At 36.4% G+C, this 19,729-nt stretch overlaps 1 long non-coding RNA gene across 4 annotated transcripts in view; it reads left to right on the top strand.

Annotated features, from left to right (window-relative positions):
- Window positions 1–19,729, top strand: part of LOC103098075 (uncharacterized) — a 99,642-nt gene that overhangs the window by 63,158 nt on the left and 16,755 nt on the right. For all 4 annotated transcript variants that reach the window (XR_008913266.1, XR_008913269.1, XR_008913268.1 and 1 more), the window contains 2 exons: window positions 5,504–5,554; window positions 7,259–7,370. This is a non-coding gene — a long non-coding RNA (uncharacterized LOC103098075). The remainder of the gene's footprint in view (window positions 1–5,503; window positions 5,555–7,258; window positions 7,371–19,729) is intronic.

Genomic DNA, 19,729 nt, shown 5'->3' with positions numbered 1-19,729 from the left:
GATAGATAGATAGATAGACTGATAGATAGATAGATAGATAGGTAGAGATGGATAGATAGATGGATGGATGGATAGATAGATAGAGATAGATAAATGGATGGATGGATAGATAGAGATAGATGGATAGATAGATAGATAAATAGATAGATAGAGATAGATAGATAGAGATAGATAGAGATAGATGGATGGATAGAGATAGATAGATAGATAGATAGATAGATAGATAGATAGATGATAGAATAATCAATTGATACCTTCTCAAATGAGGGGAAGAGAGGGAGGGAGTAATCTGGGTATTATAATGAAACAAATTTAAATTAAAAAAAAGGAGGAAAGGAACCCTGTGTGTAACCTAAAGTGACCTGTTTTGCCAATCTAACCCTATTCCTTAACACAAAAAGATAGCTATTTGCTCTATGTGTGTTTAATTCCTTGAAAGAAAACTATACCTGAACGAATTATTTTCTTTTCAAATACCCTAGACAATTATATGTGTGTGTATGTGTGTGTGTGTGAATTATTACTGATGTAATACCCTCAATTGCCTCTTTCAAGAGAGGGTACTGAGAAATTGAAGGAAGTGGGCTAGATTTTGGTTTTATTTGGACAGGGACTACTAATTTAAGTAGACCCAACATCAGAAGATGATGTAGCACAGAAAGACTCAGGTATATCATTTGGAATTTGAACAGTGAGAGGTTCCTGTAAGTCCTGAGTGAATGAAAGAAGAACCAGGAGCAAAGTTAAGATTTCTTCTGGCAACTCTAATGAGATAGAGCCACTAGGAGAGCAATGTATCGTGGCTCTCAATTTGCATTGTAAATCTATTTCCAGAATATTTATAGGGAATCCAGGCATCAAAGGAAAGAATGCTATACTGACAAGGGTCCCACAGACACCATCCAAGGGGAAAGCTTTGGAACCTTTAGGAGCGTACCCAATATCTCCACTACATTTATTGAGCCAATGGAATTGAAATCTGAATCAGGTGTGCTCCTCAATACAGACCTGGAGGCTCCTGTGTCCAGAAGATAGTCATAATAGGAGTTATCAACCTTTAAAGTCACATGAGGTTTCATCACTATGGGGGGGTGCAGTGAATGGGAATAACAGGTAGTAAGATAGGGTCCTTTGATTCCTGTGTTCCCCACCCCCCCACTGTGATAGAGACATGAGAGAGAGGTTTTGCAGGACTTTGTGGACCAAGATGTAAAAGCCAGGGTTCCAATGGAATATCCCCGGGTTAGTGGCAGTTTGAGCTGATGGGGGAGGGGTTTTTGAACTTTGTCCCTGACTGGGAGACACACTCTCTCTCCCTCAAGGTTTGAAGCTGTCTGAAAGACCTTTATGAAGCTGACTTGGTTTTTGGACTTTGTCTCTGGCTCTGAACAGTGGAAGCTGATCAAGGAGAGGCTTTTGAGTTGGTGGTCTATAAGAAAGTTGAGCTGGCTAGGAGAAAAGGAGAGACTTTGAACTTTGTTTCTTTCTGGAGTTAAGTTGAGAGATCACCTAGACTAAATTTGTGAAGAAGAAAGAAGATTTTGAACTGCTATTGTCCTCCATCTGTCTAACTGTCTAAGAGCCACACTTGTGACTCCCCAAACCCTCAATTTTAAATCATTTAGATTAGGGAAATTCCTCATCCCTCTTACCTCAATTTCCCATCCTGTTATCCCAATAAACCCCTTGACTGAGAAAGCAATTAGAGTATCTTTATAGTTCACTCAGGAGGGAGGGAAGGAGCCAAAGGCTTCAAGGAAGATTAGGGAGGTGAGAGAGGCAAGGGAGGGAGTGAGGGAGGAAGGAGGTTAGGAAGTAGATTGATCCATCAGCAATCAATAGGAATCAGTAGGAAAACCCCAGAGAAAACCCCAGGGCAGTCCCTTACAGGCAATCCTGTGTGCCAGCATCCCTCATCATTTCTGTTCTACCCCCTTTACCAATAAGCAGCCTCAGGTCCCTCTAGGCAGCCCTCTCTAGACACAGCCAGCCGGAGAACAACAGTCATTGCTGAAGAAACAGTTTCCAGTCAGTTTACCATTCTCTAAACAGCTCTAATGGGTAAAGAACTGGCATGATATGACATCGACATTGCAGCCCTAAGCGAAACACGCTTACCAGAAGAGGGATCACTCAGCGAACCCACCACTGGATACACCTTCTTCTGGAAAGGTAGAGCCTCAAATGAAGACAGAATCCACGGTGTTGGCCTGGCCATCAAGACCAGTTTGCTCAAACAGCTGCCAGACTTGCCTGTGGGCATCAGCGAGAGGCTCATGAAGATCTGTTTGCCTCTCAGCAAAGACAGGTATGCCACAATCATCAGCACATATGCCCCTACACTGACCAGCACAGAGGAGACCATTGAGCAGTTCTACTCTGACCTGAGTGCCGTCCTGCACTCAGTGCCCACCAATGACAAGCTGATACTACTGGGAGACTTCAACGCCCACGTTGGCCAGGACCATGAAAGATGGAAAGGAGTGCTCGACAAACACAGAGTGGGCAAAATGAACAACAACGGCCTACTACTACTCAGCAAATGCTCAGAGTTTGAACTCACCATCACGAACACTGTGTTCAGAATGGCGAACAAATATAAAACAACATGGATGCACCCACCATCAAAACAGTGGCATCTCATTGACTATATCATTGTACGCCAGTGAGACATCCAGGATGTACAGATCACCAGAGCCATGAGAGGAGCTGATTGCTGGACAGACTACTGATTGGTTAGAGCGACTCTTCAAATGTGCATTGTGCCTGGCCATCCAAAACGCGCCCAGGCAGTTTGCGCATTTTAAAACTTGAGTCATCTTAGAGACCCATTTTATTTGCAAACATTCCAGTCCTGCCTGGACGATAAGCTGTCTGCCAAGGGACCACTCACTGGAAGCTCAACCGAGAAATGGAACCAGTTCAGAGAAGCAGTGAAGGAAACATCAAAGGCAGTCCTAGGCCCCAAACAACGCAACCACCAGGACTGGTTCGACTATTGAAGACCTATTGAGCAAAAAGAACAAAGCCTTTATGGAGTGCAAAATAACCCAAACTCTGCTCCTAAAAAGGACAGATTCAAGTCTCTCCAAGCCACGGCACAGTGTGAGATCAGGAAGATGCAAGACCGATGGTGGGAAAAAAAAGGCAGAAGAAATCCAGTACTTTGCTGATATGAGAAACTACAAACATTTTTCAGTGCCCTCAAGACTGTCTATGGGCCATTAAAACCCAGCACCACTCCCTTGCTATCATCTGGCGGTGACACTCTCATAAAAGATAAAAAAGGCATCAGCAACAGGTGGAAAGAACACTTCAGTCAGCTTCTCAACCGACCCCCTTCAGTCTACCAAAGCGCCCTTGACCAGATCCCCCAAAACTGCTCCATTGAACAACTTGACGTCCCTCCTTCAATAGAGGAAATCCAAAAAGCCATTAAACAAATGAGTGCAGGCAAGGCACCCGGTAAAGACGGGATCCCAACCGAGGTGTACAAGGCCTTAAATGGAAAGACTCTCCAGGCATTCCACATAGTGCTGACCAGCATATGGGAAGAGGAAGACATGCCCCCAGAACACAGAGATGCCTCCATCTTAGCCCTATACAAGAACAAAGGTGCACGAGTAGCCTGTGACAACTACAGAGTCATCTCACTACTCTACACTGCTGGAAAGATCCTTGCCCGTGTTACACTCAACAGACTCCTGTCATCTGTTTCAGAGCAGAACCTGCCTGAATCACAATGTGGCTTCTGACCAAATCGCAGCACCATTGACATGGTCTTCACGGTGAGGCAAATGCAGGAAAAATGCCTTGAGCAGAACCTGAGTCTCTACATTGTCTTCATAGACCTGACAAAGACATTCAACACAGTGAACAGGGACGCATTGTAGGTGATCCTCAGCAAGCTCGGTTGCCCAGTAAAATTCGTCAAACTGATCTAGCTCTTTCATGTCGACATGACAGGGGAAGTCCTATCTGGTGGAGAGAATTCCGCTTGCTTCAACATCTCCAATGGCGTGAAATAAGGCTGTGTCCTTGCTCCGGTACTATTCAACCTATACTTCACCCAAGTATTACTACATGCTGTGATGGATCTAGACCTGGGCGTCTACATCAAATACCGACTGGATGGCTCACTATTTGACCTTTGCCGCCTGACTGCAAAAACAAAAACAACAGAGAGACTCATCCTGGAAGTTCTCTTCGCAGATGACTGTGCTCTCATGGCCCACCAAGAAAATCATCTCCAAACCATTGTGGACAGGATCTCTACAGCAACAAAACTGTTTGGCCTGACTATCAGCCTCAGCAAAGCAGAGGTGCTGTTCCAACCTGCACCAGGGAGGCCAACAAACCAGCCATGCATTACAATCGACGGCACGCAGCTTTCTAACGTCAACACCTTCAAGTACCTGGGCAGCACCATCGCCAATGACGAGTCCCTAGACCACGAGATCAATGCCAGGATCCAAAAGGCCAGCCAGGCACTCGGGCGGCTGCGCTCCAAAGTCCTCCAACAGAGAGGTGTAAGCACTGCGGCGAAGCTCAAAGTGTACAATGCAGTGGTCCTCAGCTCGCTCCTGTATAGTTGTGAGACATGGACACTGTACCGGAAGCACATGAAACAGTTGGAGCAATTCCACCAATGCTCCCTCCGGTCAATCATGAGGATCCGATGGCAGGACCAAATCACCAACCAGGAAGTCCTCGACAGAGCCAACTCCGCCAGCATCGAAGTCCTGGTCCTCAAAACCCAGCTACGATGGTCTGGACACGTCATCCGCATGGACCCACAGCGAATACCAAGACAGGTATTCTATGGTGAACTGTCAGCTGGACTCAGGAAACAAGGCCAACCAAAGAAAAGATTCAAGGATCAGCTAAAGTCCAACTTGAAGTGGGCTGGCATTACACTAGAGCAACTAGAACTCGCTGCCTCTGACAGAAGCAGCTGGCGAACCCACATAACATTAGCATAACATGCCGCCACCACATTTGAAGATGAACGACGTCAACGTCTTGCCGCTGCGCGTGAACGCGGACACAATTGCACCTCCCGTAACAACTGGCGTCCCATGCTCCATGTGCCACAAACACTGCACCTCAGTCTTTGGACTACAAAGCCACATAAGGGTACATCAATAGATGAAAATGCACAAAGACAATTGCCATTCTCGGTCACTGAGAGACTACCACTACTACTATTCAAGCAGTAAAAGTTTCCTTCAGTTTACTATTTTATTTCACCACACACACACCTTTATAATCTTTGGGTATTTCCTTGGGCTTCCCCCTGAAGGGCATTAGCACCCTGATTAGTTCAGGGAAAACCTCTACTTAAAATATACTGTTCAGGTGTCATTTTGTTTGAGTTATCAATTATTTGATTTAAATTTCTAGAAAAGCTATCAATAATAACATTAGAATTTCTAAATTTATTATTGTAATTATCATTTCTATCTTTTTTTCCCATTGATTACTATTTCTGATTACCTGGAAGAAATTTCTAAAATTCAACATTATGTGGCCCTTCTTTCCACAGAAGTGGCAGGTAAGTGATCAATAATTAGGTTCTTAGAGAGGGGCAAGTGACACTGTTTGAGTATCATGCCATTTTTCTTGTTCATCAGTTCTTTAATTAAAAGATTTTTAATACTTTTTGGATCTTTTCTAGTAGATAATTAGTTTTTGATTATTTTCTTTATTACCTTTGAAGGCATAAGAAGCAGTTACCCTCAATTCATAAATGTCCATTTCAGGCCACTTTGGACAATGTGTTTTAAAGTAATCTTGGACTACTGTGGAATAGTTGTTTTCAAAATGTCTTTTTATATGTCTAATATTTCTTTTTGAGGAAATATCAAGGTCTAGGTGGCTACCTGCCAGTTCAATGAGCTTATCTATAAATTGGGAGGGTGTATCATAATCATATTGTTTCAAGAATTTGAATTTAGTCCAACCATCAGGTCTGTCTGAACACTCCCTCATTGCTCTTGGAATGGTATCCCTAGCACGTTGTAGTTGCATATGTTCATTGTGATTGTTATTGTCCCAGTGAAAATCTACAGGTGGCCAGTGTGGTGCATTGTGCCCTCAGACCTTATTAACATGAGAGATGATCTTACCCCTCTCATGTTCTGTCAAAAAGGCATGGAACAATTGTTCAACATCCTTAAAAGAAGGATCAAAATGAAAGAATATGTTGGCCACTTTTTGTGACAAGTTCATCTTCATAAATGGAAACATCTAATTAAAATTCCTTAATACCCTGGAATGTGAAAGGTCAAATGTTGTCTTAATGTAAGACATCCCCATTTGGTGCTAATGTGGGCACTTCCCTTAAGGGGAAAATGTATCATAGGAATCAGTCAGTGGTTGTTGTTTTCTAGGAGGTGTCTGTGAGGATACTGAGGTAGTACAAGTAGGAACCTGTATGGTAGGAGAATGAGGTTTCTTATGTCTGAGATGGATTGTGAGGTGGGAGAAGCAATAGGGCAGGAAGGGGCATCAGGAGAACAAGCCGGAGAGGGAGTTTTAGCCAGGAGTTGCTCAAAATAAGAGAGGATATTGTCTATTCAAGACACATGAGAAGAGTCTGTTTGTATTTCAGGAGAAATGAGATTTTCCTCTCTGAGTAGTTTGGGAACAGGCTCATAAATATTTGAATTAGACATTTGAATGGGATCCTACTTTTCTATTTGATTGTGTGAAGAGTGTTTGAAATTTTCCATTTGAAGTTTACTGCTACTTGTATTTTTGCTTGCAATTCTTGATTTTCAGCCCTTTGCATCTTAATATTAATGACTAGGAAAAGAATAATTCCAAGCAGCATTAGTAAAATGAGTCATTTGGGAACCTTAATGTTTTCCAATTTGACAAAATTCAAAAGGCTTTCTTGTAGAGAAGTGATCATGTGTTTCTGCTTTTATTCTCTACAATGATATAGTACAGCTATCTTGGATTTTTTTCTTTAGTTGCTATATGTATATATATATATATATATATATTTTTTTTTTTGTTTGTTTGTTTTTCATTATTGATGCTACCCTTAGGTAGCAGAAAGGTATCTAATAGTGGGAGAGACAGAGGATGCTTTAAAATGACAGAACCAGGAAATCAGCTCCTGGAGGAGCCTGATTAAGGTGTAGCACTTTCCTCCTTCCTTCACTAAGATAAGGCTAGATAACCTTAATGGAGTCTGGACCTGACCAGACTGGTGAATCAACTCCTCTCAAACTTTTTATTTTTTGAAAAGGATGAAGAAAAGAGCAACTTTTAATCCAGTGGTCAGAGACAGTACCATTGATGACACTTTCATGGAAGAAGAGTAATATTCTATAATAGAAGATGGAAACATTACACAGAAGGTAGATAATTTGTAGGGATTTGCTGCTTAATAGAAGTGGAATCAGAGCTTGTGAGGTCAATCCAAAATTATAAGAATGGGAGGGAATGAAATCAGTAAGATTTCATGGGAAATAGATAAAAAGACCATTGAGATGGTAAAGATAAATAATGAACTTCAAAATCAGAATCAAAGAAAAATTATTACCAAGGGGTAATATGAGCAGAAAATAATTTTTCTTAGAGTGAAGCACAAGCAAAAAAAGGGGATCAGAGTCCAAGATCTCTGAAGCAATAATAAAGTCTGTTTGGATGTGGGACCCCTACATTAGGTAATTTCATTAGGAATAACCAGGTGAAAGGAGGAGTAAATAAGCAAAAGTATAAAGAAGAAATCCACTTTTGAATTTCTTATTTTCCCTGGTCTTGAGCCAGGTTTTGAATCTCTAAGGAAGTTTAGATTAAAAGCTTTTCCTTTTAAACCAATTAAGTTATTGAATGTCTGTGTAGTTTGTGAATTTTATTTAGATCCTCTCATTCCTTTGACATGCAATGATTATTAGTCATCCAATTAACTGAAAGTAGTGTAGTCTGTCTGCAAGAGGGCATGTCACTGGAGAGAGATAAAGAAGAATACAGAATGTTGGTGTTTAAGAAGCAGGATTTTTTTTTTTGTATATTCCTGATTTTGAAGAAACTTAATAGGTTTTTTTCTAAGATGATTATTTGTTCTTCTAAGAAATTGGTCTTTACTTTGAGTTATTTCTCTTTTTCTTTTTAATTATTACTTATTGTAAACACTTTTTAAAGTTTTGAGTTTGAAATTATCTCCCATATTTCACCCCCTTCCCTAAGCAAACAATATATCAATTATCCATATGAAATTGTGAGAAACATTTCCACAAAAGCCATAATTTTTTTAAAAAGCAAGAAAAATAAAATGATAAAGTTATACTTCAGCTTATAATCAGAGTTAATCCATTCCTTATGTGAAGACAGTAGCATTTTTTCCAACATGAATTCTTTGGAATTGTCTTAAATTATTGTATGGTTCAGAGTAGCCAAGTGTCTCACAGTTGATTATTATTACAACATTGTTGTTAGTGTGCACAATGACTTTCAGATTCTTGCTTCATTTTGCATAAATTCATAGAGTTCTTGCCATGTTTTTTTTCTGAACCTACCTCCTCATCATTTCCTATAGCACAATAGCACTCAAACACAATCATATGCCACTCTTTGTTCAGCCATTCACCACTTGATGTATAACCCTTCAATTTACCATTCTTTCCCACTTCAGTAAGAGTTGCTGTAAATATTTTATTACACATAGGACCTTTTCCTTTTATCTCTTTGGACTATATACTTGGCAGAAGTATTGATGGGTGCAAAGAAATGCACAATTTTATTGCTCTTTGGGGATAGTTCCAAATGTTTGAAACAGTTCACATTGCCACCAACAGTTCATCAGTGTATTTTTTCCCTCATTCACTCCAGCATTTGAAATGTTTGATAGGTAAAAGATAGTACCTCACATTTTTTTCTTTGCATTTTTCTAATCTATATTGATTTAAAACAGTTTTGAGACTTTTTGTAGCTGTTTACACACTGTTGGCTTTATCTGAGTTTGTGTCTTGGTCTTCCCTGACATTATTGGAATTTTATATGTGCAAAATATTTTTTATTGATGTTTGCTGATTTTCCAGCTTTTTTTTTTTACTTTGAACTTTATGGTAAACTTGGGTTTGCTTACCTGAGATTAGGACAGCATTATTCCAAGCTTCAGTCTTTTTCATACTACTGATTTCAGGGGTAGTTCTGGGAATCTAAAAATTTTTAGTGCTTTTGAGATGATGTGATACTTGGAGAGGTATACTCATTGCTCCCCTGGTTGTCCTACGGTCCTTAACAAAGAAGGACTGTTGGTCCTATGAAGCCATAACACTAGGCCTTTTCATAGCTATGGGATTGTTATCAAGGCCTCTGATCCCTTAAATCTGATCAGAAATGCTCTTCAGCTCTGAAGCTGTAACCCTGTAACCCAGAACAATGCCTTGGCAAAAGAATTGCCAATCAGTGTCAGCTGTGTTCAGTGCCAAAAAATAGTTCTCTGTATTCCCTTTCCAATAACTGTGTTCCAAGAGTGATAGTTAATAGATTCATGCCAACTGAGATGGAGATCCTATGAAATGTCAAAAGAGGAATTCAAATATTTTATATTTATATTCTTTTTTTCCCCTCAAGGGAGATGGATTAATGAAACATAGAAAGCATGCTAATTTAATTTCCAGATGATTCTTAAGATATTTTTTTCTAATATTTGACAATACTTATATTGAGACATGGAAAATCATCTGAAATTTCAAAGGGTTTTATGAACATAGTTTTCATTTCTGGGGGAAACAGTTTATTTATCCTGTTTTCCTTACATGTGATGAAAGCATTTTTACCCACAAATCACTTGTTTTCTTCTCTCCTGCCAGAACAGTATCTTAGTAGAAGTCTTTTGCTGAAACATCCATTCTCCCCAACTACACTGCCATGATTGTTTTATTGCATTTATTCTAAGTACCAGAATTATATATATATGTATATATATATATATATATATATACATATAAACTTAATGCCAGTCACTAAAAAAAATATTGCCTTGAAGTCTCTCAAGCAGTAGGAAGACATTAACTTCAGAAATTGATTTGTGGGACACAATTATTATAATTGTAGTTTTGTGCCTTGAATTTACAATATAAAATAAGGGCATTTAATATCTATCCACCACTACCACCTCCACTACTACTAATACAACTACTATTACTACCATGATTATTACCACTACTACTACCTCTAATACCATTACTACTATAACTACTACCTATGTACACACATACTCATATATATCTTTGTCATATAGAAATAGATATATTTTAATATATGCATATACATAGACATTTGCATATATATTATATACATATATAAGATCAGAAATAATTTATTACTCAAAAACTTTAGTATTTATTTTGTACCTTCTAAGTCTAAACTTTCTAAGATTTCATTTTTAAGCACATTTGGAGAAGATGGACTCTAGACATATGCCTGGGTTTATTTTGTTTTGCCTCCAATCTTTTTTAAATTAATACTAATCTCAGATATATTTGAATTTCAGCTATAGAACCTAAATGTAACAGAAAGAAATGGATTGCGAAGGATAGACTTGTTGAAGGAGAATAATGTATTTTCAATAAAGGAGAAGTTATATTATTTATACTCACTAAAAAAGGAGAAAAAAAAACCTTTTCCTAATATACCTGTATTCTTCTGGGAATATAGAGTTATCATGGTACAGTGGAAAAAGACCAAAGGATTTGGAGCAAATGACTTTAGATTTAAACCCTCCCCTAGATATTTAATAGTTGTATGATGGCTACAAGACACTTAGTACCTTCAGGCCTCACTTTTCTTCACTTATATAAAAGCTTGGACTCAATGAACTTTAAGATACCTGACAGCAATAAATCTATGATCACATCTTTCTTGAATTCAAAATGTAAGAACTTTCCCTTCTGTATAGTTGGGACAACACAAATTGATAGAGTAACACAAATAATATTTTTAAATTTTAAAGATAGTGTGCCTAAAACTCAGTATCTTTGAACATTCCCTTTTCATTTCCTGTTCATTAAAAGTCTACCATTGCTGGACTTATGGGGGTAAAGCCAAGATGGAGAAGTGAAGCAGAGCTGCTCAGAGTCACCATGAGGATACTCTCTGACAAAGATTAAAATATCACCACAAAACAAATACAGGAGTGAAAGGAAAAAAAAAAACTAACAACAAGAAGATAGTGAAACAACTTTAAAGAAAAGAAAAAAACAAATAGTTAGGCAGAGATCATGTGGGGAACTGGGGCGAGAAGAAAGCAATGCCAGCAAAAGGCTAAAACAAGGAAGGAAATTACATTCTGTTAAAGGATACTATAATCAATGAAATATCAGTACCAAAGGTTTATGCATCAAATGGAATAGGATCCAGATTTCTAAAGGATAAATTAAAGAATATCATGGAGGAAATAGAGAGTAAAACCATATTAGTGGCTGATCTCAAACATCCCATTTCAGAACTAGACAAATTGAACCAAAAATAAATAAGGAAGAAGTAAGGGAAGTGAATGAAATGCTAGAAAAATTAAAGTTAGATATCTGGAAAATATTTAGTAGGAATAAAAAGGAATATACCTTCTTCTCGGCAGTACCTAGTACTTATAAAAAATATCAACCATGTACTAAGGCATAGAAATATTTCCAACAAATGCAGAAAAGCACAAATAATAAATACAACTTTTTCAAAGCAAAATTTGCTAAAAATTATACTTAATAAGAGTCTATGGAAAGGCAAATTTAAAAGTAATTAGAAACTAAATCATCTAATTCTTCAAAACTGGTGGGTCAAAAAAGAAATCAGAAACATCACTGCCTTCATTAAAGAGAATGACAGTGAGGAGACATGCTATCAAAATGTATGAGATTAGAGCCAAAGCAGTACTTAGGGGAAAATTTATATCTCCAAGTGCCTATAGGAACAAAATACAGAGGGAGGAAATCAATGATTTGGGCTTTGAGAGAGAGAGAAATAACAAAGGAAAGATTTTTGCAAGTAGAAAGTAGCAAAGGAAAGGTTTGTAGGAGAGTCTGTTCACACACATAGAGAACTGAAAGAGCAGTTCCAGAATCTACGGAAGGGATAAAACAGAGAAGCTGAAGGAGTTGGAGATCCATTGTTCCTGTAGACCAAGGAGAGCAGAGAGATTACTGCCTGTCTGACATTTTGTCTATGCCTGAAGGAGGTAACTTGCCTTTCCCTATTGAAACCCAGAGGTTCCTGTGTTTCCTGCCATTGAGAGATTCCTGAGATAATTTCCATCCATTTTCAGTTGACATCTCCCATGATCCTGTGAGCTTCTGTATTTCTGAGAGATCCTGACTGTGTGTGTGTGTGTGTGTGTGTGTGTGTGTGTGTGTGAGAGAGAGAGAGAGAGAGAGAGAGAGAGAGAGAGAGAGAGAGAGAGAGAGAGAGAGAGAGAGAGAGAGAAAGAAAGAGAGAGAGAGAGAGAGCTGCCAAGAACCAGTAACCTGCCAGTGAGGACAGCCCAGCCATCTTGGTCTTTGGCCTCTGGCCGTGGAGGATGGACTCATCACTGTTCTAGCTATCTCATCCTAATAAACTGTTTACTAGTCTATCAACAGTTTGTGGACCTGTAAATCAGGGTAGTTTGTTAGTTGATTTGGTAGAGTGAGGTAGTGTAGGAATAGTGTAGCCTACAGATCTATGAAGACAGTCCGTGAGGACCTGTAGAGGGTTTTGGGTGGAGAAACAATAGTATTAAGCTTAGGGACTCCTTATCCCTGATCCTCATCATTTCTTTTTACCTTAATATGAATAAACATAAGTTTCTATTTTACAAAAAAATTCAGTTAGCTTTTAACCTGGTAAGCTACTTCTTGGGCCTACACAGGCCTGAAGCCCTAGTTGAGTAATATCCTAAACTGTGACACCATTAAGACTACAACCCCATCTGTCTATCCTATTCACATATTTCAATTTTCAACTTTAAAAAATTAGGAAAAGCAAAAGTAAAAATTTCCAGATAAAAACTGAATTGTAAATCCTAAAAAATAAAGGAGAAATTAATCAAATTGAAAGTAGAACTATTGAACTAATAAATAAGACTAGGAGATGGTACTTTGAAAAACAATAGATAAAGTACTAGTTAATCAAATTAAAAAAGAAAACAGAATCAAATTAACAGTATCAAAAATGAAAAGGTTAATCTCACTTCTAATGAAGAGGAAATTAAGGTATTCATTAAGAATGATTTTGGCCAATTATATGGTAATAAATATGATAATCTAGGTGAAATAGTTGAATATTTACGATTATACAAATTGCCTAGATTAACAAAAGAGGAAATAGAATACATAAATAATTCCATCTAAGAAAAAGAAAATGAGTAAGTCATCCAGGAACTTTCTAAGAAAAAATTCCCAGGTCCAGATGGATTCACAAGTGAATTCTACTAAACATTTTCAGAACAACTAATCCCAATACTCTAACATTATTTGACAAAATAACCAAAGAAGGAGTCTTACCAAATTCTTTTTTTATGATTCCAATATGGTACTGATTCCAAAGCCAGGAAGACCAAAAACAGAGAAAGAAAACTTCAGACCAATCTCTTTAATGGATATAGATGCAAAAAAAAACTTTAAAAATATACTAGCAAAAAGACTTCACCATGTTATGGCAAGGAAGGATTATTCATTTTAACCAAGTTGGATTTATACAAGGAATGCAAGGATGCTTTCATAACAGGAAAACCATTCACTTAATTGACCACATAAATAATCACACCAACAGAAATTATATGGTTAGCTCAGTGTATGCAGAATAAGTCTGTGACAAAATACAACACTCATTCCTATTGAAAACACCAGAAAGTGTAGGAATAGATGGGCTCTTCGTCAAAATAATAAACAATATATATATATATATATATAAAACCATCAGCAAGCATCATCTCCAATGGGGACAAGTTAGAAGCCTTCCCAATAAAATCAGGAGTGAAGAAAGGATGCCAATTATCACTGCTATTATTTAATATTGCACTAGAAATGTTAGTGGTAGCAATTAGAGAAGAAAAACTAAATGAAGGGATTAAAAAGGCAGTGAGGAGACTAAACTATCACATTTTGCAGATGATATGATGATCTGTTTAAAGAATCCTAGAAAACCAAATAAAAAGCTAGTAGAAATAATTTTTAAAAAATTAGAAAATTTGCAGGATACAAAATAAACCCACTTAAATCATCAGCATTTCTCTATATTTCCAACACAACTCAGCAGCAAGAATTATAAAGAGAATCTCCATTTAAAAACATTCTAGACAATATAAAATATCTAGGCATCTATTTTCTAAGACAAACATAGGAATTTTATAAACACAGTTAAAACATTTTCCACATAATTAAAACAACAACTAAATAATTGGAAAAATATTAATTGCTCATTGGAAGGACAAGCTAATATAATAAAAATGTTAGTCTTACCCAAATTCATTTACTTATTCAGTGCCATACCTATCAAACCCCAAAAAACTTTTCTTATAGAATTATAAAAAGTATATTAACGTTCATTTGGAGAACAAAAAATCAAAAATATCAAAGGAAATAATGAAAAATTGTGAAGCATGGGGACCTAACAGTACCATTTCTTCAACTGTTCTATAAAGTAGTGGTTATCAAAACAATATTTTGCTATATCAATGGAATAGATTAGGGTTAAATGACATCAGCAAGGTAGTGTTCAGTATGCCCCCATGTCCCAGATTTTCTTTGACAAAAACTGCTAGGAAAAATAGAAAACAGTAAGGGAAAAATTAGGTCTAAATCAACATCTTACACACTACAAAATGGGAAAAATGACTTAAATATAGGAAATGAAACCATGAATAAATTAGGTGAACATAAACAGGCATACCTGTCAGATCTGTGGGAAAGGAAGTAATTTAATATGAAACTGGAGATATAGAAAATTAAAAATGTACAATGAATGATTTTGATTACATCAAATTAAAAAGGTTTGGTACGAACAAAGCCAATGCTACCAAAATTAGAAGGAAAGCAACAAACTGGGAAAAAATCTTTAAAACAAAACTCTGACAAAGGTTTAATTTCCCAAATATATAACAAACTAAGTCAAATTTACAAAAAATAATCAAGCCTTTCTCCAATAGATAAATCATCAAAGGATAAAGGATATGAATAGGCATTTCTCAGATAAAGAAATAAAAACTATTAGTAAGCACATGAAAAAGTGTTATAAATCCCTCCTGATTTGAGAAATACAAATTAAAAACAACTCTGACATATGACCTCACACCTAGCAGATTAGCCAATATGGCAGCAAAGAAAAATTATAAATGTTGTAGGCGATATGGCAAAATTGGGACATTAATACATTGCTGGTGGAGTTGTGAATTGGTCCAACTATTCTGGAAGGTAATTTTGATTATGCCTGCTCTTTGATATAGCCCCAGAGAGATAATAAGGAAAATACTTGTACAAAAACATTTATATTTGTGATCTTTGTGGTGGCAAAAATTGGAAAATGAAGGGATGTTCATTGATTGTGGAACAGCTGAACAAATTGTGGTATCTGCTGGTGATGGAATACTATTGTGCTGAAAAGAATAATGAACTGGAAGAATTCTATTTGAACTGGAAAGACCTAGAATTGTTGAAACATGAAAGGAGCAGAACCAGGAGAACATTGTACAGAGAGACTGATACATCATAGCACAATCGATTGTAATAGAGTTTTCTACTAGTTTACTACTTTCAATGACCCAGGACAATCCAGAGGAAATTAAGAGAAAGAATGCTATCCACATCCAGAGAAATAACTGTGGGCAGAAAAATGCAGAAGAAAAACCTATGATCAATCATGTGGTTCAATGGGGATATGATTAGTGTATTGGCATGAAAAGATTACTCATTTGCAAATATGACTAATATGTAAATAGGTTTAGAACAATGATACATGTATAACCCAATGGAATTGCTTGTCAGCTCTGGGATTAGGGAAGGAAGAGGGGTAGGAAAAATCATGAATTATGCAACCATATAAAATATTCCTAATATTATATATATATATATATATATATATATTATATATATATATAATATATATATATATATGGTATTGCTAAAATAGTTTCAAGGATCATACTTAGCCCTTGGTCTCTCTATAGAATTATGTGTGCACATGAATACTCAGTAAATCTTCCCACATGATGATGATGTTGATAACAATGAAATTAGTTCAAGTTTATATTTAGCTTTGTAAAAATATTTTTAAAATATTATTTTTTCTTCTTGCTCTCAAACTGCTTCCTGGGAATATATTTGAGAGGAAATTTCTGCCTCAACAATTTTCAGTCCCACTTTGTTAGTTAAAACATCTTAGTTATTGTCTCTTGGTGTGGTCTAAATTCAACTTAATTCAATGATTGACCTTGAATTAGGTAACTAAACCCTTACATTCTTCAGTTCACCCACATATCAACTGCCTTACCCTTGAATCTCTTCTATGTCATTGGGAAGATTAAATTATTCTTATCCATAACATTTTAACTTCCTCAGATAATTTTTCATAATTCATATATTATTATAAATTACTCCACAATCTGTATTGTTAACCTCATGAAATTTTAAGGAGTAAGTTGACATGATGAGATATATGGAGACAGTTAGATAGCAGAGTAGATGAGGAGGAAGACCAGAAGACTGGAAGAGACAAGGTCAAAACCAGCCTGAGGCGTAATTATCAGCCTGAGCCTATAATTTTTTTGCAAGTTGCTTAACCCTGTCAAAGTGGGAATCATGATAATATCTTCTTTCTATTCAGTCAGTACATATTTATTAAGCAAACTCATGCTACATACCAAGCACTGGTAGCACATACAAACCACAAAAGACGGTCCCTGACCTCAACGAGCTCAACATCTCATGGAGGAGACAACATGCAACTTAAAATATATGAGATAATGTTTGTGAGACAGTATAAGACAGCATAACAAATAAATGTCTATATAAACATTTGCAAATTATTTTTTACCTCTTAATAAGAAGCAAGTGTGAGAGTGAGAAAATAGGATCTCATAAGAGTTGCTCTGAGTATCAAGTAAAATGATATTTGTAAAACTTGTAAAATGCTTAGCATAATGTCTGACATAAAGAAAGTACTATTTACATACTAGCTATCGTCATTAATATTATTTGGAGTCAGATGACAAAGGGTACAATTCCAGCTCTGCTCCTCATTAATTGTGACACCAGGCAAAGCAGGCTTTCTGGTTCTCATCTTCATCACCCATAAAAGGAGAGTGTTGGATTAAGTAGGATCCTTCTAGATCTGTGATCTACTGATTATTAGTGGAGAGAAAAAATCTTCTGGTATATAAGGGACTCACCTATTGGAATTATTGGATAATAGGACCTTCTGTAGTAAAGTCAGATGGACTCTTTACTATAGCAGTCTAGCATTTTGGAGAAAAATCTTGCGTATTTCCCTGTGGCAGTCAAATAGATGTTTGGAATGAATCGTAAAAATCAGTACTTTCTTCTTAATTGCAGAACTAGATAATATATCTTGAATAATGAATAATGTGTTCTGTGGTCACTTTTTTTCCCCAAATATGAGCTTTTCTGCTACAACAGAATAAAATCACATTTCTTTTAGATTCTAATGTCTGCAACTACAAAGAATAGGCTGGTTTCCTCCTTACTGCTCAATTCCTAGCAAAATGTAAGAATGTGATATACATTAGTATAAGTCAGTTATTACATAACTGAAGTAATTCAGCCTATGATTTCTGGTTTGGGTCAGCACTGACTTTTCTTATATGTACAAAGATGGTAGTTTTTTGTATTTTTCTCTTTGTATTTGCTATTTTTCTCTTTAAATGTAAAAAATAATTTGCTATGACCTACTAGAAAAAAGAAAAAAATTCTATTTATGTCTTTGATATGAAGTTCCTTTACTCTAATATTCATATTCTTATGTGTTAGATGTTTTTCCTCTTATAGAACTCCCTTATCTCCTTAGGAGTCCAGGTTAGCATTTCTGTATGGGATCCCTCAGGAAAGTACTTAACCTCTATCAAAGAACTCTCACTAGAGAAGATATCCTGAGGCCATTCTCCAGATAATGGTTCATCACTTTAGAGATGGAGAGAACTCTCCTGGGACACTTGTACTTAGATTAATTGTTTATTACTCAAGATGTCTATATTATTTCACTGCTTGCCTCTCATGCTTTGCCTTATGAGCTCAACTAGCCATTAGACTTTAAGTCTTCCCCAACTCCAAAATTATAACTCCATAAACTCATACTATAGTGGAGATTTCTTTCGTGGATGATTTGGATTATTTGGCTGCTGAGGTCCACCCCAACCACCATCCAGCTGTTCTGGGATTCTAAGAAGTGTTCATTGGGATCCACAGCACAGACCCTGTAACACCTGGGCATTTAGGAGAGAGGCTGTTATGTCTCCTTTTCTTTTTCCACAAGTGAATCTTGAGTAAGAACAGGGGAAATAACGAGCATTCAAAACCTACAGACCTCCTACTACTTGTCCAATGGCAATACTCAAGGATGCCAAGACAAAGAACTGGAATTGGATTTGAGCTAATGTCTTGCTTCCCTAACAATCCATGCTCCATAATCATAGGACTGCAAGGTTATCAATAACAATAGCAAACAGCAATCAGGAGTACTTCTTTAAGGCTTTACGGTTTGCAAAGACTTAAACATTAACTCCTCCAATTCTCACAGCAACATTTTTTAAAGAAATTCCAAACCTCTTGTTTATGTTAAAGATAAATAAATAAATAAATAAATAAATAAATAAATATATATATATATATATATATATGACCCAAGAAAGTAAAATGACTTGTCTGAGGTCCTACAGGCTCTAAGGAATAGAGGGGAATACCAGAGCACTTAGAAATAGAGAAGTTAAAGAAATTTTTTATGACATTTTAAAGATAGGCATCATAGTGAATGAAAGAGAAACCTGGGGAGCTGCATTGATAGATAGATATAGATATAGATATAGATATAGATATAGATACAGATATAGATATAGACATAGATATAGATATAGACATAGATATACATATGTGTATGTATATGTGCATATATATGTGTGTGTGTGTTCTTTTCTTTTCCTAGCATAAATTATCATAAAATCAATCATTTATAAAGACATTCATTACCAAGTGTAGCAATCTAAATGGACAGGATAATTTGATCAATATGCCATTCCATTTTAGCAGGGAAATCCTACAAGACTTGGGATGGTGGGAGCACCAGTCCATTACAAAAAATAAATCATATTGTGTCCCTCATTTGTCCTTTCTCATATATGATACCCTTTTTGCCAAGCTACAGATTCAATGCTTCAAAAATAAATAATCAAATAGAAATATAATAAATTCAAGGGGGGCAGATGTTTGCAGAATTTATTTTTGGCCTTGAAAATACTTTTTATTAAGTATAAACACTTTATGGTATATTACCTGGATTTAAAAAAAAAACGATTATTAAGAACTTGATTTAATGGATACCATGTGATTACATTCCAACTGTTCTCAGTTCTTTTAATCAGTTAGAATCAGCATTACAAGAAATTAACTAGGACTCTGTTTCCACATGACTATCATAGTAATTGCTAAAATATTTTGCCCCACCACAGTAGGGTATAAAGAGTATGAAAATGAGATTAGACTTCTGAATCACTCTGCTTTTTTTAAAGAAAATT

The sequence above is a fragment of the Monodelphis domestica genome, chromosome 7, assembly GCF_027887165.1.
Source record: "Monodelphis domestica isolate mMonDom1 chromosome 7, mMonDom1.pri, whole genome shotgun sequence".
In the NCBI taxonomy this organism is placed as follows: Eukaryota; Metazoa; Chordata; class Mammalia; order Didelphimorphia; family Didelphidae; genus Monodelphis; species Monodelphis domestica.
This window is presented reverse-complemented; position numbering and strand designations above follow the sequence as displayed.